This window comes from Dendrobates tinctorius, unplaced genomic scaffold, assembly GCF_039654945.1.
Source record: "Dendrobates tinctorius isolate UK_male_01 unplaced genomic scaffold, ASM3965494v1 ptg000120l, whole genome shotgun sequence".
Lineage (NCBI taxonomy): Eukaryota > Metazoa > Chordata > Amphibia > Anura > Dendrobatidae > Dendrobates > Dendrobates tinctorius.
Window position 1 is genome coordinate 18,375,120 of NW_027361788.1, and position 22,244 is coordinate 18,397,363.

Below are 22,244 nucleotides of genomic sequence, written 5' to 3' on the forward strand. Positions count from 1 at the left end.
CAAAAAAAAAAACAAAAAAAAAAACACGCAATCAAATATATAGGTAAATTCAGTATCCACCAAGACATCATCCCATCATTATTAGGGACAATTCCTAAGAGAAATTTTTATCCACATTAAATAAGTATGATGTCTACTGGATACACAAAAATCACATCATCTGAACTGTATCAAAGAGCAGTCTTTTCTCTTCCCTATTTCTCTCCTCCTACCCCTTCTTCCTTTCCTCATTCCTTTCTTTATCATATTTTTATTTATCAGATTAATATAAAGGAGAAAAAAAAAAAATGAAATGAAAATATCTCCAAAAAAACTTAAAAATTTTTTTTTTTTTCTTTTTTTCCTTCTCTCCCTTTCCTTCCTTTCTCCTTTCCCTTCTCTTTTCTCTTTCTTTCTTTTTATTTTATATAAAAATATTTGATAAATCTCCAAATGAGAAAACCCCAACCAATACACAACAAACGATCCATACAATATATTGCAACCCCTGAATGAGAGTCTGGGATAAACGTATTTAATAATGCAATATAAGATCCTGTCGGCTATTCATTCCATCTGGATATCTTGTGCCCAGGGTGAAGATCCAGAAGGACTCCCTGTTCAAGAGTTTCCTTCTGTGATCTCCACCCCGAATCGGTCTGTGCACCTGTTCTATTCCCATGAAGTAAAAGCCACTGACATCCCCCTTGTGAACTGTGGCAAAGTGCTTTGAAACTGCCGAAACCGCAACAGCATTATGATTAGACACATCTGAGAGATGCCTCCTGATTCTGACCTTCAGGGGTCCCGTGGTGCAACCAGTGTATTGGATGTTACAAATTCTGCATGATATTAAATATACAATGTAGGAGGAATTACAATTTATTAAGTTTTTAATGTAAATGTTTTTTTATTTACCATAGAAAAAAATGTTTTTCCTTTTTGTGCAAAATTACAGGTTTTACATCTAGCTGCACCACATTTATAAAAACCCTTTAGTGTCATCCATGAGGATCCTTCTGTCTGGCCACTCACTAGTAAAAAGGCTGGGGGAAAGAATAGTGCTAAGTGTAGGTGCCCGTTTGGCAACATACCTAATATTATTATGAATCACCTGTTTTAGAATGGGATCCTCATTAAGGATTGGTAGGTATTTTCTCACAATGCTAGTAACCGTATTATACTGGTTACTGTAATTGGTTGAAAAGACAATATTATTATTAGTTTTATTTTTCAGATAAGATGATTTATGTTTAAACAGTAAGTCTTCCCTGTTGATTTCACGTACAATTGATTTAGCTCTATTAAGAATCCAGGGACGATACCCCCTCTTGGAAAGCCTGCTGCAAACCTGACTTTCTTCCCTATTGTAATCACTGGATTGGGAGCAATTTCGTTTTATTCGAATCAATTCCCCCACCGGAATATTATTCTTGGTCTGTACCCCATGGCAGGAATCTGCCGTTAAGATGGAATTAGTGGCAGTAGGTTTGCGGTAAGGAGTGACTATGACCACATCCGAATCACTAATAGATAAGGTGACGTCCAAAAAATTCATTGTGGTCAAATGATAAGAGGTAAATTTTAGATTAAATTCATTAGTATTCAAATATGAAACAAACCCCTGTATACTATCTTCTGGACCACACCAAATCATCAGCAGGTCGTCCAAATATCTGCCATACCATAGCAGGCATTTGGAAAATGGATTCTCATCCGAATACAGGAAATCCTCCTCCCACCTCGCCATAACGAGGGAGAAGGGAGAAGGTAAAGGGAGAAAGAGGGGAAAGGAAAGAAAGAGATGTTATTTATGTTATGTTGTCTACAATGCAATTTTAATATGCATTGGCACAATAAAATGGATTTTTAATTTTCCATTCCTAGCGCTGGAACTTTCTTCCCTTTTTTCTACAAGTTCAAAATAGGTTTGTTTAGTAAAAAAAAGTTTTCTCTGGGCCTTTTCTTGTAGGCACAACATATATTCCCTCCCCTTCCCAAGCCATCTATGCAAAGTCATCAGAGGGGCTATTAACATAGTCAGCTTCCAACGATTTACATTCCTCTGCAAGTCTCTACATTCCCAATATATTACTCCCTTTTAATGTATGAAATTGTAGATTTAACGCACCCTCTCAGATATGCTTTGTGTCCCACATCACTGATCTATCAGGGAAATCATCATGTTCTGTTATAAAAACATCAAGTTGGTCTATTATTCTATCTTGTTCCCCAATAAGAGATAACCAGAATGGGTGTATACGGAATCTCTTTTGTCTACCACGGCCATCCAGATGAAGGGTCACCACCAATGGAGAATGATCTGGTACTGCCCCATGAAGGTACTCAATTTCACGCAAATCCGATAATACAGCACTATTTCCAAATGCCCAAAACTGTACACAGTACTCCATGTGCGGTCTAACCAGAGATTTGTACAGAGGCAGTATAATGCTCTCATCATGTGTATCCAGACCTCTTTTAATGCACCCCATGATCCTGTTTGCCTTGGATCATCTGCCCTCTGAATCCCTCCTGATCACTTGTGCCGACCACCTCAGAGACCTGTGCACCATAACAACCACCCCCCTGGAATAGGACGTATGTGTAGCATGTTTCTGCCATTGTATCCAAGACTTATTCGTCCTAGACACAGTTTTTGGTGTCAAATGAGTTTCTTGAAGGCATATTATCTGCGCTTGCGTTCTACGAATCTGAGAGAATGCCATTTTCCGTTTCCTAGCACTCCCCAACCCTCTGTTCCATGATAGGACTTTAAGTGATGCCATATAAATTGCATAGAAAATCTTTACTCAAGTTAACATTTACTTTGGATTCATTCAGCTCCATCCAGTACAACTCACTCATGCGCACTAAATTATAGATGCAATGCTGCGTTTTATCTGAATTCCAATCAAATAGCTATTGACCAACAGTGGTCACAAAAACAAGGCAAGGGATGCCCATAAGCTTCTCCGAACTGAAGTATGGGCATTGTATTCCTCTTCATTTACCCGAACCACCATTAATGGATATAACGGATGTAATGCATATTCCTAAAGTAACTTCCACCACCATACCCCCCTCCCCCCGTTCCTCCCACCATCTCCCCCCAGGGAGTCCCAGGACTGTTGATCCGGCCACTCAGTTTTAGCTAGACCCATAGGGTAACTGAGCCACCGGACCGTGAAATGCGGCACAAACGCACGCAGAACTGGGCGCCCCGCCACATCCCCATTTGAATTCTCACCAATTATTGTCATCTCCCAAGGAGCAAGAGCCAATTATCTGCATACCTAGATAAACATTTAGGGAAGCGGAGGCATGTCAGAATCACAAAGTTATTGTCAGAGATGTAGAACAGAAAATAATCCTCAGCAACATTAACTTGTATTATCACTTCTTCCAGCGTTTTTCTCTCAGGGAAATCCACTCTTCCACCTCCGCAGGGGTCTGGGAAAAGGTTACCTTATCCCCATACACCACTCTGTCTAGCTGGGTACGCCATCGAATAGATGATATTTGAGCTCTTCAAGCGTCTCTTGACAGAGATGAAGGATGCTCTCCGCTTTTGTAGATCTGCCGAAAAAAACGGGAATAACATCACAGTAGTATTTTCGAACCTGAATGTTTGGGCCTTCCTTGCCAATTGCAGAATATAATCTCTGTCCTTCCAGTTGAGGAATCTGGCAAGTAGAGGTCTAGGAGGAGCTCCCGGAGGGTTTGTTTTTCCAGGCACCCATTGCGCTTGCTCCACCGCGAACGCAGCAGAGAAGGTGGCCTCCGGGAATAGATCACGCATCCATTTTTCCACGAAGCTGCTAGGATTATTACCTTCTGCTCTCTCCGGTAGTCTAATTATACGAATATTGTTCCTCCTCGATCTATTTTCCAAATCTTGTTTCTGGATACACAGTTCCAATTTTTGTTCTAGAAGTCTGAGACGTTCTGGTAAAGGTGCTGTTTGGTCCTCCAAATTCGAAATTCTGTCCTCCGCCTGTCTGACTTTTTCTCCCAAATTGGACATGTCATTGCGGAGGAGACCCAAATCAGTCTTTACCTCGTTGATTTTCCCAGTCAGTGAGGCTGTGCTACTCTGAATGGCAACTAGTAGCTGTGCCGAGACCTGTTTCATGGTGGGTTCCGGATCCATGTCTTCTGGCTCCTGTAACAGCGATATTTCCTCTTGATTTGATTTATTTAAGGGTTTTTTGGCCGTCGTTGAACTGGCCCCTCTAGCATAGGTTTTCAGCTTGTCAACTGCAGATTGTGATTTATGAGGGCCCATAATGCTCCTCCAGGATATGTACGTGGTTCAAAATCGGCTTGTCAGCAGTATTGTGGCATGCCTTTGTAGAATATTTGGGTGGTTCGGAAATTAATTTCAAGCGGGCAACAGATTCATATTTCCGTTTGTTTCAGTGGTGCATATTTATGTGCCACCATTACAATACATAAGAAGAACACAAGCTGGCAGCAGAGAGCTGTGATCTGCAGAACAACAAGTTCCTCACACAATGGCCAGGATCCTCAGCCTGTCTTCAGTGATCAACAACAGGGGTATGGGGGTAGGATGGCTTCCTTGCAGCCACAAATTCAAGAATCCCCACTCCAGACAGGCAGGTCAGCCCCTCCAGCCGTTACAAAGTCCCAGGTCCACACCACCACCGCACTCCACCAACTTCACCACCTCACCCACGTGTTGAAGGGGTTTCCCCAAGATGGCCGCTGTCCCTCAGCTCTGTTCCTGCCACTGGCGCTCCACAACTTCACGGGAGTCCGGTATCAGCGCTCAACCTCCCGACACTCTCTTCAGCCTCTCCGCTCTCTTCAACTCACCAGGAAGCCAGCCAGCAGGTGAGCCCTCAGACACGCAGAGCTGATGCCTGCCTGCTTCAGTGCGTCCCACACGCCTCTGCCACAGCTCTGTCTGCGCTCTGTATCACGCGCCAGACTGGGTCTAAACTTCTCCCGGTGGTCATCCGGTATGCTCCCTGACCGCTGGTTGCTTTAAACGCTCCGGTTGGCGGTCAGGGGAGCTATTTTGTGCCATTACCGGCAGGAGCACAGTGACATGTGTCTTGGCCACGCCCCCAATAGAATTATATTTAACAGGGAGAAATGCAAGATTCTACATCTGGGCAAGATAAATGACAAATCTACGGAATGGAAGGAATAGAACTAAGCAACAGCATGTATGAAAAAGACTTGTTTATACTAATAGATCACAGACTGCACATGAGTCAACAGTGTGATGCAGCAGCAAAAAAGGCAAACTCAGTTCTGGAATGTATTAAGAGAAGCATAGCGTCTAGATCATGTGAAGTAATTATCCCCCTCTACTCCTCCTTGGTCAGGCCTCATCTGGAATACTATGTCTAATTCTAGGCATCACATTTTAAAAAAAGACATTGAAAAACTGGCTCAAGTTCAGAGAAGAGCTACCAGAATGGGATGGTGAGTGAACTGCAAAATATGTCCTATGAGGAATGGTTAAGGGATCTGGGAATGTTTAGCTTGCAAAAAAGAAGGCTAAGAGAAGACTTAATATCTGTCTTCAAATATCTGAAGCGATGTCACAGTGTAGAGGGATCATCCTTATTGTCATTTGCTCATGGAAACACAAGAAGCAATGGAATGAAACTGTCGTGTCACTTTGCATTAATTCCTGAAAAGCACCTGAAGGGTTAATAAACTACCTGAAAGGAGTTTTGAACACATTAAAGAATTCTGTCTTTAAAATATTATCACTTTTGGGGGCTTTCCAATATATAGGACCCCCAAAAAAAGTAATTTCAAAGCTGAATAGGTCCCTAAAAAAGTTTTGTAAATTTCCTTGAAAACAGAAAAATTAACGCTGCATTTTTAAATCTAAAATGTTAACAAAAAAAACAACATTTTGCAAATTGTGCTGCTGTAAAGCAGACATGAGGGAAATGTTATTTATTTATGTTTTTGTGTGGTGTGACTATCTTGATTAAAGGGCTAATTAATAAAAGTTTGAAAATTGCTAATTTTTTTAAATGTTTTTCAAATTTCTGATATTTTTATAAATTAACACTGACCATATCAACCTAAATTTATCATTATCATAAAGTATAATGTGTCACAAAAATTAATCAATGGGATATGTTGCAGCATTCCAGTGTTATGTGTCACTTTATGTAGTAATGTCAGATTTCAAATATTTGGCCCGGTCATTAAGGGGTTAATATGACGTGATTCTGTTGTATAATTGGCAGGTTCTATTATACAGGTTGTTCGATTACATCCTCCCCTTGTCCTTGTATGCATCTGTGGGTTTGAAGTGAGTCATTTCTGAGGTTTATCATTAGGCCAAGATCACACTACCATGTGTGATACGAGAAACTCGCATGAGTCTCTCGCATCAATACCTGGCACTCGGGACCAAAGCTGTGGCTGCATGTATTTCTATGCAGCCGCAGCTCCGGTCCTGCGTACTGGCAATATTGTCGGGTGTTGATGTGAGAGACTCGTGCGAGTTCTCTGAATAAAATGATACCTGGGTTGGTGAATTCCATCTTGTGGCTGATTCTTAATATTTTCAGATTTGTGTTAATGAGATTCTCGTGCCCTAAGGCTGGCTTCACATTTGCATATGGAGGAGCTGCGGACTTCCTCCGTGAAGCTCCGCCCATGGTCGCACCTCCTCCAGTCAGCTCCGCCTATGTCCGCATACTTCTGCATGCGGCCTGCGTACCCCATCTTTAACATTGGGTACGCAGGTCGTGCGGATGTATGCAGATGCCTCTGCATGCGTCGTTTTGACGATACGGCGACCCGCGTCAAACGCATGTTGGAATTTTATGTGGGCGCCGCATCGTCAAAACGACGCATGCAGAGGCATCTGCATACATCCGCACGACCTGCGTACCCAATGTTGAATCTGGGGTACGCTGGCCGCATGCAGAAGTATGTGGACGTAGGCGGAGCTGACCGGAGGAGGTGCGTCTGTGGGCGGAGCTTCACGGTGGAAGTGCACAGACGGCCGCAGCTCCTCCATACGCAAATGTAAACCTAGCCTAAGGCAGGATCGGTGTATGTGGTGGTCAGATTATATATTCTGATTATATGTACTGAATAAAAAAACGCTTCTGCGGGCAGGTGTCAGCCGTGGCACCTGCGCTGCAGCTTAATCGCATGGTTACTGTGCACTTAATCTCTTTTGCTAATTTAATTGAGTGGAAAAAAAAGTACCGTATATACTAGTGTATAAGCCGACCCGAGTATAATCCAAGACCCCCTAATTTTGTCACAAAAAACTGGGAAAACTTATTGACTCGAGTATAAGCCGAGGGTGGTGCTGCACAAGGGTTATTGGTGGTCCAAAAAGATGCTCCATAGATAAATACCCCCCATAAAATGCTGCACAAGGGTTAATGGTGGCCCAAGAAGATGCTCCATAGATAAATACCCCTCATATATTGCTGCTGCAGTTAAAAAAAAATAAATAAAATTTACATACTCACCTCATTGCTGGGGGCCAGATGCCGGTGTCCTGAGCAGGTGGGGACACCGCTGCGCTATGTGGACCAGGTGCCGGTGTCGCCGCTGGTTCAGGCCCCTGGTACTGGCGATATTCATCTGTCCTCTTTCCATCGCAGGGCGCTGCTCTGTCTCCCGGGTCCTCTGCAGTGATGTTCAGCAGAGGGCGCGCACTGACTACGTCATCGTGCCCTCTGAACTGAACGTCACAGTCAGAGGACGCAGAGGACAGAGCGGCGCGCGGCGGTGGAACGGAGACAGGTGAATATGGCTCCTCCCTTCATACTCACCCCCTCCTGGCGCACGGTCTCTGCAGCCCCCCTGCTTGTTCCATGGTCTCGGCGCCACTGCTCTTCCAGGTTTCAGTGGTCACGTGGTACCTCATTAAAGTAATGAATATGTGCATATTCATGACTTTAATGAGCGGTACCACGTGACAGCTGAACGCAGGAAGAGCAGTGGCGCCGAGACCATGGAACAAGCAGGGGGGCTTCAGAGACTGCGCCAGGAGGGGGTGAGTATGATCTGACACCCCCATTCCCCCTCCCCCGCCGACCCCCGGTATATGACTCTAGTATAAGCCGAGAGGGGGGGGATCAGTAACCTGTCGGCAGTCTGCATTAAGAATATCTAAACAGAACACTACAAGAAGGCTTCCCAACAGCCCCGCCTTAGGACACGAGTATATTATTAACCGAAAACTGAAAACAAAGATTAAACAACAACCACAAGATGGATTCCATCAACCAAGGTATCATTGTAATCAGTATAACGGCGATGACCTGACACTGTATAGATTATTGTGCACACTCCTGCTGATGGGTTCCCTTTAAATGGTCATTTCCGACAATAAAAAATGATCAATACATTCATACTCTATAATGGACCGGGGGAAAAACAAGCACTATTTCTGGCTATCTTCAAATGACCAATAATGAATAAATGGATTGTGGCATGCATGCTTTTCAGACCCCACTTTCTTGGATTGGTGGGAGTCCTGATAGACGATATAACTCTTATTGATGGAACTAACCCTTTAAAAATAAGGCTAAGTGCACACGTTGCAGAAAATTTCTGCTCAAAAACCTGAATCCCTTCCCAGAAAGGGAACCTGAATCCCTTCCTATTTTTCCGAGGCGGTTTTTGCACGGTTTTGATGTGTTTTTTTCCGCAGCGGTTTCAAACCGCATGGAAGAAGCCAAAACCGCGAAAAATCTGCAAAATTAATTAGCATGCTGCGGTTTTTACCGCGATGCGTTTTTTTCGCGGTAAAAAGCGCATCAATGTGTACAAAAAGTGCAAAATGCATAGAAATGACTGGCTTATTTTTAGCGGTTTTATAGTGAAAGCCGCGGTAAAACTGCTAATAAAACGCTGTGTGTGAACACAGCCTAAATGATAGTTGCATCATAGGCTATGTGCACACGCTGCGGTTTTTCTTGGGTTCCGCTGCGGTTTTGGCCCTGCGGAACCGCAGCAGTTCTGCAGACATGGTACTTTACCATGTTAGCCTATGGGTTTAGAAAACCGCAGTGCTCACGCTGCGGTTTTTTCCGCGTGTTTTTTTTTCCGCAGCATGTCAATTATTTCTGTGGATTCTGCTGCGGTTTCACACCTTTAACATAGTAGAGGTGTGAAACCGCAGGGCAAAACCGCAGGTCACTTTACCTGCGGTTTTACCTGCGTTTCCGCGCGGAAAAAACCGCAGCGGAATCCGCAGCGTGTGCACATAGCCATAGTCTTAGGGCTCATTCAGACGTCACTGATTTTTCTGGTACGTAAATAGATGGCAATTGTTATGAAACAAGTACAATTTTAACCGTTATAATACCAGTGTACTGTATAAATATAAACTAAGGTAATTAAGTGCAGTTCCTAATCATTAGTTCTCAAATGGATACCAATTATAGTCTATAAATGTAAACAAAAGTTTGAAAAAGTTTTTATCTAGAATGGCATCCACAAGAGAGTCCTGCGTCCCTTCTCCCCTACAATCTTGCACTCAGTCTCTGATTCATGCTGCTCGTGGTTTAGGCTGCATAAATTAGGTGACAGGTTCCCTTTAAAATGTAGTTTATAGAATAGGTTTAGACTATTGTAGCAACACTAGAGGTCACTGTAAGCACGTGTATAATGTATTACTCTTCTGTCCTATGATGAGAAATCTATATTTTCAAAGGCTGCATAACTTACAGTATTATTATTATAGCGCCATTTATTCCATGGTGCTTTACATGTGAGGAGGGGTAAACATAATAAAAACAAGTACAGTAATCCAACGATACAAGTCATGATGACTGGTACAGGCAGGAAGAGAGAGGACCCTGCCCGCGAGGGCTCACAATCTATAATGTTTTTTTTCCTTTTTCCCTTCTATGGTACAGTATTATCTTTTTCAGTGTAGGGGAGAAAAATACTTTGGTACAGGGATTCCTCAAAGTGTGTATCTCATAGTTTATAAGATGCAAGATGACCATTGTTTCATTTGGCCTGGAAATATTAACATCTCTATCAACTAAAGCATGTTTTATAATAAATGGATGCTGAAAAAGTTTTGTACAGTATTTGGTCAGTATTTTACATCCATATATGTAAGCCAAAGCCTGGTGTGGGTGAAATATGCAGAAGTGATGTACATATTTCTGATATACTTTGATTGTCTCACTCCTGATTTTGGCTTACAAATACTGATGAAAAATACTGAACGTGGCCTTAAAAAGGTTATCTGTTTTGGTAAAATTATCTGTAAACAAGTATTTTTGATTGCCCATGTAGCTTAGTTCCAACAAAACATAAATAAATAGTGATTTACTTTTGCCATTTCCATGTAGTCCCTTTCAACCTGGCAGTTCTGCTTGTTTACATCCATCCCAATGCTGGAAGGATGGAGCCTATCACTAGTTTAGCAAGGGGCACTAAGCCTGCCCCTCTTCCCTCATTACTTCCAGGTATCTCCTTTTTCTTTTTATTCCCTGTGTTGCTACATCTGGAAAATAGTAAAAGTAATGTGCACTACACCTTTAGTCCATTCCACCCTTTTATCCAAGTTGACTATCCTATTACTTTCTTGTAGGTGTTTGTTATCCCTCCTCACAGTTCGATCACAGTACTCCAGACATAGCACACAGTTAGCATTGCTACACCAGACACAGCACAGTTAGCTCTGCTACACTAGGCATGACACACTGTCAATGTCCACTTTGCCTTTAATTACTGAGATGTACCAAGTCTACTTACACAGGCGGCTCTGCCACGCCCCGCAGCTCACCTTGGCTGCACCCTACATGCTTTTGGCTGCAAATGGATTCACTTTTAGATAAAAGGTGAAGCTGATGGCGTACTGATTGAGGTTTAAAGACATTATCCCATCTCCTTTGTTGCCCATCAAACTACATGCACAAAGAAACAGCCCCTCCTTCCTGCCTTCCCCATCGTCAACTGATGATATCCTATCAACAAGGCGGCAATATATGCTGGAAAAATTCAGAGACCCATGGGACTAGTGGAGCTCAGGTCACTTGACAGCATTGTAGAAGACTGAGAAGGAGATAATTATACAAATGTAAGTGTAATACAAAGTTGGAGGGGCAATAATGAAGGGAAGAAGTTTGAAAGCAAACAACCCTTTTTAAAGATGGATATCTGCTTTTATGCCACCATTTTAGCATGGCTAACAGGGATGATTGCCAATCATTAAAGGAAACCTATTGAGTTCCATGACATTCTCCATTTGCTACCATAGCAGGATGAGTGCAGATTTATTTATCCTAATAAGTTTTTATGTGCCTATAACGGTGCATTGTTTGAATTTCACAAAGGAGAAAGAAAAAAAAAATGGGTTTTTCAATGTATCCGCGCTGACCACACAAGGACAGAAATATTCTTGAAAGCTGGTGTATGACATTTTGACATTGGAAGGGGCGTTTCCCCAGGAAGTGATGTCTTTTTGCATATAATTGTGATGTCATGAAGGTTTTGTATAAAACCACTGCTGTAATCAGATACTGTAATTCTTTGGCCCTGAGGAAGTGGCAGATTTGCCACGAAACGTGTCGGCACAATAAAGCTTTCAAGAATATTTCTGTCCTTGTGTGGTCATCGTGGATACATTGAAAAACTCGGTCTTTTTCTTCCTCCTTTGTGACATTGGTATCTACGGGAGTCTGCAGTGACCTCTGGTTCCTTTTACATTCTGCAAGGGGTTGTGACTGTTCACAACCTGTAAAGGTGATTGCACTAACCATGTATTGTCACCCAAAATACAAAATATCACTTTTATCGCCCTATGTGCGCTCTCTTTCCTTAATTTGCATTGTTTGAAGAAACACTCTGAAATGTGACATATGCTAATGAGGATGGACTAGTTCAGCAATGCAATGGATCTTGTAATCACACCTCCCTTGGGGGGACTGACAGCCTGATTCAAACCCAGTTAAGGTAGGACGATTATACGGGCTGTCAAACAAACTTAGGGAGGCAGGATGAAAAGATCAGAGGCAGGACTAGTTCTTGAAAATTGATGAACCACTGGACTAGTCCTGCCTCATTAGCATATGATCTTAATTCTTCAAACACTGCAGCGTTAGTATGGCACATAAAACACCTTATTACACTAGTGAAATGTGAACCCATGCTGCTATAGTAGGGAATGGGTACAGTAAGGGGACTTGACAAGTTGCATTTTAAGTGTTAGAGTATGTGTCCACGATCCAGAGTTGCTGCGTGTTTGATGCTGCGTACTTATGCAGTGTCTAACCCGCAGCCGTTTTAGCATAGTGGATGGGATTTCAAGAAATCTCATGTCCACTATGCTTCACAGAACGCCCGTGTATCACCCACGGAGATGGAAATGCGGCGCGTCTTTCCAGACCGCTAGTCTCCGCAAGAGAAATTGCATCAATAGAATGTATTGAATGCGGTAAATTCGCATGGTTCACTGAACACATGCAGATTTACCTGCATTCAATAGACAGCAGCACTTTGGACACAGCGAACATGCTCTGCGTCCAAAGCACTGCTAGTTCTGGATTGTGGGTTCCTGGCTTTATAGGTAGACAAAATTATTTTTATTATACATCCAAATAATCCACTTTATAATGCACAGAAATACAACACTGTGTGAAGCCAATACATATAGTGGCCCTATGATTCGGAGGTGGACCATAATAGATTTTGGACTGGGTTCAGGAGATCTTTAAGGTTTATCGATGCTACACGTTCATAGTTCGTTTTCTTTGGACTATTGTTTCCTTCAAAATTATCTCTGTATTTCTAAGGAGGATGACAATTGCAGAAGATCATTTTGTAAAGAACAAGTACATTTCTTGTTGCCTGTAAATGAGCTTTCATTTTTCAAGTCAATATTATCTTGAACCCGTTGTTATTGCATCTATAATCAGTGGTGGAAAATGGAAACATTTCAGGGCTTCTTGTCTAAATAATGTTGAATAATATTGTACTACTGAATTTACATATGATCTGTTTTAGTTTTTCTTTTTTTTTCTCCTAAGCCATAGCCAAAAGAAATGAGTTGTAATTTTTAATGTAAATCTCTGTACCAATGTATCACACACATGTATCACTTTCATAGGCACAAAGTTCTAACCAACCTGAATTCCCATTCCAAATATGGTAAGTAATGTGCAGTACTGAACATATTATAAAGCAGGTATGTTGTGATAAACACTTTGGATGACCTGGAATGTAAAATACGTTAGTAACTTACAAAAATAGGAATCAGCAGGTCTGTCTGGAAAAATAAGGCATAATTCAGATGCCGAGTACGGACCATGGTTTCTGGTGTGAACGCAGGTTCCTGATCCCAACTCGACAGACTTGTATATCCCTATGAGGCTGATGGGTTTGGGTCAAAAAAATCTGTGGTCAGTCTGGAAATCACTGCCTGTACTCAGACCATGCTGTTTGAATTCTGCCCGAAGGAAGGCCCTTGTTTCTTTTTTTCCCCTTGATATGAGAGTCTCGATATGAGTATAAGAAAAAAAACAAAGAAAAGCAAGCCTGTAAAAGTTGTTGTGAAAGAGATTTTAAAACTGATGGCCAATCAAAAGAAAAGTCCACACAAGCAGCAAAGTAATCCGCACTACCGGTACAACTCAGGAAATTGTACCGTGAACGCTATCGGCACATGAACGGTACTTGGGTGCTTAACCAGAAAACAACAGCACTGTAAGTTCAATCAAATAGAAAAGATGGGTGACACTTACCAGTCTTAAAAAAAAATCCAACGTTTATTTCACATCTAAAACATCTTCAGCAGGAGGGTGGAAAATGGAGTGTGAGAACGCCGCACGCTACATTTTCCACCCTCCTGCTGAAGATGTTTTAGATGTGAAATAAACGTTGGATTTTTTAAGACTGGTAAGTGCCACCCATCCTTTCTATTTGATTGGACAATCCAAAGAAAAGGCAGTGAGGGTCTTACTCTCGACATCTCCATGATCAGCTATCTCATGAGGCACAGCTTTGTATAGGATGGGATGATGCTGTAGTGAGCTAAAATGCTAGGCAGAACCCCTTTACACAGATTATTGGCCGGTGGTGCTGAATGAGGCCCCCCACCAATCTAATATTGATCGCCTTTCCTAACTATGGGTCATCAATTTTAAAGTCTGAGATAACCCTTTATATTGTTTCATTTCTGGAAGTCATGGATCCCATTACTGCCTCACAAAAGATTGGTTAAGTATTTTATTTTTGACAGCTAGAATGATGAGACACACTACTGTTTTGGTGGTCGAAAAGTGACAGGAAGCCTGAAGCAAACCAGGATGGGATCTCATTAGGCTATCTGCACACGTAGCAGAACTCTCGCGGAAATTACCGCGAGAATTCCGGATTCCATTCCGCGGGAAAATCGCATTTAAATTCCCGCGATTTTCCCACGGAAAAACTAGCGTTTTGCAAGCGTAATTAGCTTGCAGAATGCTAGCGTTTTCCAAGCGTTCTGTAGCATCACTTGGAGAACTGATTGACAGATTGGTCACACTCGTCAAACATAGTGTTTGACGAGTGTGACCAGCTTTTTACTATTGAGGCTGCCTATGCAGCATCAGTAGTAAAAGATAGGATGTAAAAAATATTGTTATTCTTACTTTCCGGCGTCCCGCGCAGCCTTCCCGCCTCTATGCACGCTCCCAGTAATCCTTCGCGCTCCAGCGACGTCATCGCGAATGACCGCGAGACGTCGTGCTCCCGCAAGATCGCGACGTCCTGGCGGTCATTCTCACAAAGAATTACTGGGACCGGGAGCGTGGAGAGAGGCGGGAAGGCTGCGCGGGACGCCAGAAGGTAAGAATAACAATATTTTTTTATTTTAATTCTATTTTTTACAGGGATATGGTACCTACAGCCCCGAGGAGAGTCTCCCCTCCTCCGGATCGTGGGTACCATCCGCAAATGTTCTGCTTACTTTTCGCATGGTGAGCACAGCCACATGCAGAAAGTAAGCAGAACAATGCATTCCTATGGGTGCGGGATCGCCGCGATTCCGCTAAATTAATAAGCATACTGCGTTTTTTACCGCGAAACGATTTTGCCGCGGAAAAAAACGCATTAGCACAGTATTGCGGAATCCCATAGGAATGCATGGGATGCTTATTTTTTGCGTTTTCGCGGCAAAATCACGCGTTTAAAACCGCCGCGAAAAAACTGCTACGTGTGAACATAGCCTTAAAGCTAACATGAATAGGGCCTTCAAGAGAGATCTAGTTGTGTCGACATGTGGTTTCTGATATGTATGTAGGCTTATGGAATATGAACATGTTAAAATTGTTTTATTGTGAATAAATGTAATGAGGTTAATTAATAATTGTGTTTTTCTGAAGAGCATAAAACTCTTGTCTCCCTGTTGCTTTACATCACTAGTCTAGTGTGACATTTAGCATCGGTCATTGTGGTTAACCAAATAATAAATGGCTTGTATTATAACAGGATGCCCACTGCACACACAGTGTCACCATAGTACATATTACTGGCATGAGTTTGGTTTTGTGCTTCTACTTTTATTTAGTTTTTAAATACAATTACCGTAAACGCTCGATGGTCTTTATTAACTCACATGAATTAAAAAAACTAAAAAAAAAAAAATATAACAAGGGAAGTTTACCTGTTTTTACCAATTGTTTACTTAAGTTAGATTTAAGGGGGTTTTACACATAGCAATATCGCTATAGCGTCACAGATTTTGTGACGTTATAGCGATATCGCTATGTGTGATACTTGCCTCCGACCGGCTCCCTCGCTGTCAATCGCTGATCGCACAGCTCCTTTTCTCGTCGGGCGCTTCCTGCTGGCGCTGACGAGCGACGTGTGGGCGTGGACGGGAGAACGTCTTCATCGCCGCGTCTGAAAGGTAAGTATCGCTGCTGCATCGCTGTGAGATCTGCCTGTGTGGCAGCTCACTAGCGATCATTTAGCGATGCACCAGCGATCCTGACCGGGTCGTATTGTGGTCGGGATCGCTGGTGCATCGCTAAATGTAAAAGGGCCTTTAGAGCATTGTTATTCACATTCTGCATGTATAACACTAACTATACTATCATTCCTATGTATCAGGTGTCATTATAAATAATTGTAGCATTTATCAGTAATTAAAAAAATAAAGCACACTAATTATGGCCAGCTGTCCTTTATTTGCATTTCAAAAGCCAGTGTCCCAAAGCCAGACCCGGAAAATGCTCATCTTACAGTATAGCAGATGGGAACATTTTTACAAAGGATTATACCGCCATTCTGACCTGGATTTACAAAGTACGTACCCTAACCTCATCAGGTCTAACAGATCTAAATATATCTCAATTGATCTCTTAAACCTAAACTTTATACTTTTTATTTTGATATTCTGGCTCTGGTGACAGATATTCAAAGGAAGTCTATCAAATTGAAAAATGCTATTAGTCTGCAGATATGGGGTTAATCTGCAGAGTAATGGCATTCTGAACCTGTCCAGCGCCCTGCTGCCAGGAGGAAGTTAACTTGACTCGTGACTGAATGCTGCAAGGAGGAATAAAGTTAAGTTACTGCTTTGTCTATAGAAGCAGCGGCTGTAACCGTGCCCCCAACACTGTCTGACAGTCGACCCTAAAGTTGAGTTGCTGTCAGTAAGTGCCGGGGGCACGGTTCCAGCCGCTGTTTTCTACACACGGCGGTAGTGACTGAAACTGCGCCGACTCTGCCCCCGTGACTGAATGACGACTGCTGCGAGGAGGAAAAGTTAATTTCCTCCTGGCAGAGGGGCTCTAAGTGTTGACAGTGGTCATGTTAAGAATAAAAGTATCCTGCACAGGTCCGCCATAAGGGAACTACTGCCCTTACTTGCGTATGGGGCCTGTTGAGGAGCCTCACCGGGCCCCAGAGACAAGACTCGGCTGTTCGCTCAGTAACTGAACGTGCGTCCTCGGCCACCAGAGATACACTGACAGGAGGTAATCACTCCCCAGTATATCACTGAGCTGCCATAAGAGAGTTCACCAGAGTTAATCAGCTGATCAGTTCCGGTGCTCTCACTTATGGCACAACTGCGTAAAAACTTTCTCACGCAACAGTGGTGCCACAAGGGAGATCACCGCTAGCAAATACTCAAAGTGCACACATAGCCTTAATGTGTGATTGGTGAGGACGTATGCAGAAGTGGAGTTTTTCCAAGAGTAGGCGGTTAACTATGGAATGTTTGCAGGGTGGAGGTGGAGCATGGACAAAGTCTCAAGGGGGGCCCAGAAATTCCTGGTTTCAGCCCTGACCCTGCAGGTTAACCCCATATCTGCAGATTAATAACATTATTTGACGTGACTGGTTCCCTTTAAAGAGTAGCCGTCATTTTATTTTCTATGTACATCTATTAATGTATTTATTAATTATTAGAACAGCCATATGTATTTTGGTTTGTTTTCAATGTGCAGTACAAAGCTGTATTGCAGTATATACAGCAGCACATAGTTTTGCAAAGGGTCCTCTATGATAGACCAATGTTTACTCTAGATTTTGGAGTCTAAAAGAGGTAAAAAAAAACAAAAACACTACAGCTTTGTATCAAAACATTTTTTTATATCGGATGTAGAAGTCTAATCTACTATATGGCATGTTTGTGGTTAAGCAACCCATGCATGTGTTTAGCCAAAAAAAAAATGCTATCCTGCAATTGGTTGGTAAAAAACTAGGAACAGAGCTTGGTTTTTTTGGGGGGAAAAGGCCTTTTTTTTCTAACACCTTGGCTCCCATAGGTAGCGGGCTGCACCAATGTCTTTGGGAATCATCATCATCATCCTGAGTAATGGTATATACTGTACTATGATACTTTATACTATGATACTGTGGATAAGGTGCCGGCCTCTAGACCCAGAGTGTCATGGTGAGGGGCATTGGAAGTGTTTAGTGACTACATGGTTTAGGATGTATACTTGCACTGTAATGTACCATTTGTTGTAAATGAAGAAAATGAAGCCAGAGACCGTTTTGATCCAAAACTACTGTATTGTAGTACAGGTTCTTGTGCCAACCACCTTACCCAAAAAATTATATTTCATCAGATATTTTGCCCTCACGTTGTCACACAAAGATTTAATACTAATGTACGACTTGGTTGTTTTAATTCATCTGTGGATTTCCATTTTCATTTTGTAGAGGGTTTGTATCCTCCTCCGTAAAACACATGGTCAAGAAACAGCTACCAGTTTCTAGAGTTTCTTGGACTCTCTGAACAAGAAAATGCAGTAAGTACCTATTTAGAGTATAATATGTTTATTCTGATAGGAAGAATCTCATGTTCTTTGAGGATTGTTTCTCTTTTATTGATCTCTTGTTAATGATTATATTTTACAGTTTTCTTGCTGCCATGTACTACTTGTTACTAGCCATGATTTTAGGGCAGATTCATTCATGCTCTATGGATGTTGTGCTTTATACACTGGTTCGATAATCTAATTCTTAGACTTGCTTCCCATCCTTTTCATAAATGCTGTTTTCCCACCCATGGATGAACATGTTTTTTCAACCCTATTATATTAGTATGTTTTGCCTCCTGGATTTTTTATTTTTTTTGTTATAGTATCTCCTCACTGTGGGTCCTTCTGTTCGACAGGAAGAAAATCAAACTTCACATATGGCAACCACTGGGATAACAGATGATCAATTCAATGCAGGAGACCAAAGGGAAAAAAGTTTAAAAAAAGAAAAATATAGATGTGTTTTCCATAGGCCTGCCTTATAAAAATGATTTCCATTAGATGACTGAGCTGCTTTTCATTGGTTTGTTGATTGTCCTCATTGTCTTTGATTAGGAGAGTTACAACATTAGTTTAACACTCTGTTAACCATTTATCTATCTACTTCTATTTTTGGATGCATTGGATTCGGTTGTAAATAAAAGAAAAATGGTTGTAGAACTGTACATATCCTTTAAAAGGGAACTTTTAAGACTTTTTCCAAACTGCCTGATCCACCAGCAGCTTGAAATCTTGGCAGATTTCCTTATTACACTAAACTATATTTTAGCCTGAAACGCTGCACTGTTTTAGAGAAAAAATATTAAAAAAAAGAGTTTGGAATGGGGAGAGGATTTTGATTTCCAGCTTTTCCTGGTTTCTCCCTGTGTGGTTTGACTTGATTGACGGGTGCCTCCCATATTGCAAATCAATCCGAGCTGGAAGGTGAGAAGCCAAAGTGAGCTGCTTAGCGGATATTTCTCATCAAGTAACAAGGTAGCCTGTTTAGATTTCACAGGACCTATGGTACAGGAAGCATTAAATAGTTACGTTTTTTTTAAAGGGGTTATCCAGGACTATTATTATTTAACGTACTTCAGCTTGCTCTTGAGCCCTAGCGACTTGATGGATGAATGATCTGTAGGACGATCAATCTTGTGCAAGCCTAAATAGGTCCACCATATTCTTCTCCACCATTATCTTCACAGCATCAAGCCATTGGGTTGCTGGTCTTCCTCTTTGTGTTGTTCCTTCTATTCTTTCGACCATGATGTCCTTCTCCCATGATTGCTCCCTTCGTATGCCATGTCCAAAGTAGGCAAGTCATAGCTTTGTGATCCTTGCTTAGAGTGACATGTCTGGCTTAATTTCTTCCAAGATCGATTTGCTTGTTGTTCTTGCCATCCATGGTAATCATAACATCCTACTCCAGCCCCACACTTCAAAGCCCTTGATTCTTTGTATGTTTTGTTTCTTTATAGTTTGTATTTGTATGTTATCACAGAAACTACCATACTATGTACAAGCCATGTCTTTGACTCCAGTGAAATGTTCCTTGATTTGAAGGCCTTGTCCAGTGACTTCATTGTTGATTTGTCCACACCTATTCTCCTATTGACTTCTGGTGTCGTTGCTGCAACTTGAGTTATCATCAATCTGAGTAGGTTGATGTTCTTTACAATTTCCATTTTGCCGTCCATTTCAAATGTGTTCCGGTCTTACCTGGGAGTAGTTAATATCTTTGTCTTTTTTGTATTGAGTAGCAGTCCCAAGTTCCAGCTTTCTATCTTGACACTCCACAATAAGTCCTTCATTCCATCTACACTTGTTTCTACCAATGTTGTATCGTCTGCGTATTTAAGATTGTTGATTATTCGTCCAGCAATTTTGATTCGTTCTTTTTCCTCTTCGGCAAGTCCAGTCTTCCTGAAAATAGCTTCTGCCTATATATATTGAAGAGACATATTGACAGGATGCAGCCTTGTCTGACGCCTCGCTCTACTTTGAACCATGCCGAGTCTCCGTGTCCCATTCGGACTGGTCCATGCAAAGATTCCTAATGAGGCTGATCAGATCGTTCAGCACACCCATATCCTTCATGCTATTCCAAAGTTTCTGATGATCAATACAATCGAAGGGTTTGCTTTTAGGATTTTCAGTAGTGTTTTGCTGGCATGAGGTATGAGTGCAATAGTCCAGAAGTTTCCAGAATCTAGCATCTCCCTTCTTCGGAATAGCCAATCTTGTCCACTCCTTGGGCCATTGACCAGTTGTCCTTCTCTGTTGACACAGGTATGTGATGATATCAATTGCGGCTTCAGAAGACTTTATTAGGTCTATTGGAATATTGTCACATCAAGGTGCTTTGTTGTTTGACAGAAGCTTTATCACAGCAGCAACTTTACCTTTCATGATGTTCTGCTCTTTATCATCTCCAGTCTTGTATTTACTCTGTCGCCTCATTGGGGGACACAGAACCATGGGTGTTATGCTGCTGTCCACTAGGAGGCGACACTATGCATAATCTGAAAAAGATTAACTTTGGCTCCTCCTCTGCAGTATACACCCCTGGACGGCATCAGCATTCTCCAGTTTTTGCTTAGTGTCGCAAGGAGGCACACCTAAAGAATTTTTCCTTTTTCCGTTTGTTTCCGTTTTTTTTCTTCCGGATGACAGATGAAGAAAAGTGGGTCTCCTAAGTGAGACTCCCGGCATGGCTCCTTCCTCGGCCCCCTATTATGGGGTGCCCAGTTGAAGTTGAGATGGCGGTTCCCCATGTCGCTCCTTCCCCAGTCCTGTGGGTGCTGGTTCGAAGTTGAGACCCCTCTCCTTCCCCAATTCCTTTTGGTCTTGGGTTGAGGTAGAGGCGAGGAAGAAGCCCCCTGACGGTGACAGCAGCACCCTCCCTAATCCCCCTCTGGGGGTATTAGGTTGAGACGCCGCAGGTAGGGTCTGTTCCATGGCAACCTGCACAGCATCCAGGGACCCCAGCCAGCTGCGGGCTCCTGTCGGGGCCGGGGGGAGTGCGGGCAGGCATAGCACATGCAGACACAGGGCTCTCTGCGCCCCTGTATCTGCGGCAGCATCTGTCTACAGTTCCGCAGGGGGACCCCTCACAGGGCCCCGCTTCAGGTTGTGGCCCCACTGCTATAGCCTGCCTTTCGATCCAGGGGGGTCCGGTTAAAATCCGGCCCCCCCCCCGGACTACCGCGCCGGCCTGGAGCCCTTCCTGGGCATAGAGGTCTAATTTAGGCCGTGGCTTCGGCCTAGCTTAGGTCGCCGCCTCCTCCGCCCCCCGGATGACAAATATGACACTCCACAGTGTCATAGAAGGGGCGGATCGAGGCAGAAAGGGCGCGCTTTTACATAGCCCTAAGCGCTCTTTTCAGCTCTCCGCTCCCTTCTTCTTCCTCCTCATCTCCTCGGCGGCCATCTTCGCTGCAGCAGACGCCGTCTGATTCAGCAGCAGCAGCACCAGCAGTCTCCGGGGGGCACAGGACTGTGAATTGTCGGCGCTGGACGTAGTGGCACACTGGTGGAGTAAGATCACAGCCGGGTTCTCTTTACTCGGCTGTGAATCCATATTACCTAGATGGCTTTCCTATAGTTTCCCCTGTTTAGCCACCCATGTACGGTCCTCTGCTAGCCAGCCTCTGTGCACTATGCCGGGCTCAAGGAAAAGAACCAGGCAGGACTGTTTTTATGCTTTCTGCACAGCCTGCAAAGCCACTCTCCCCAGTGGCAGCACGTACCCGCACTGCAAGTATTGTATCCAAAATACTGGGTCAGAGCCCCAGGAAGCCCCTATCATTGCTTCAGTGGCCGCTACCACGCCGGAATGGGCTACCCAGATGTCCCAGTCTATGACACAGTCCACATTACTCCAGGCTCTGCAGGGTCATGTCTCGGCTATGAGCGTTACCCAGCAAAGGGACAGCTCCACCCAGGGACAGGCCGGTTCTGGCTCTCCCAGACGTAAGTGGACCCACATGTCGCGTTCCTCTGCGTCATCCCATAGCACACGGTCATCCCCCTCCAGGG

General features: G+C 43.0%; 1 protein-coding gene across 4 annotated transcripts in view; it reads left to right on the plus strand.

The window, feature by feature from the left end:
- LOC141101628 (uncharacterized) overlaps positions 1-22,244 on the plus strand; it is a 271,446-nt gene that overhangs the window by 43,375 nt on the left and 205,827 nt on the right. For 2 of the 4 annotated variants that reach the window (XM_073590816.1, XM_073590815.1), the window contains exons 2-3: positions 13,076-13,116; positions 18,124-18,212. The gene's annotated coding sequence lies outside the window, so the exon portion shown is untranslated. The remainder of the gene's footprint in view (positions 1-13,075; positions 13,117-18,123; positions 18,213-22,244) is intronic. The other 2 variants (XM_073590818.1, XM_073590817.1) reach the window with 1 other exon arrangement.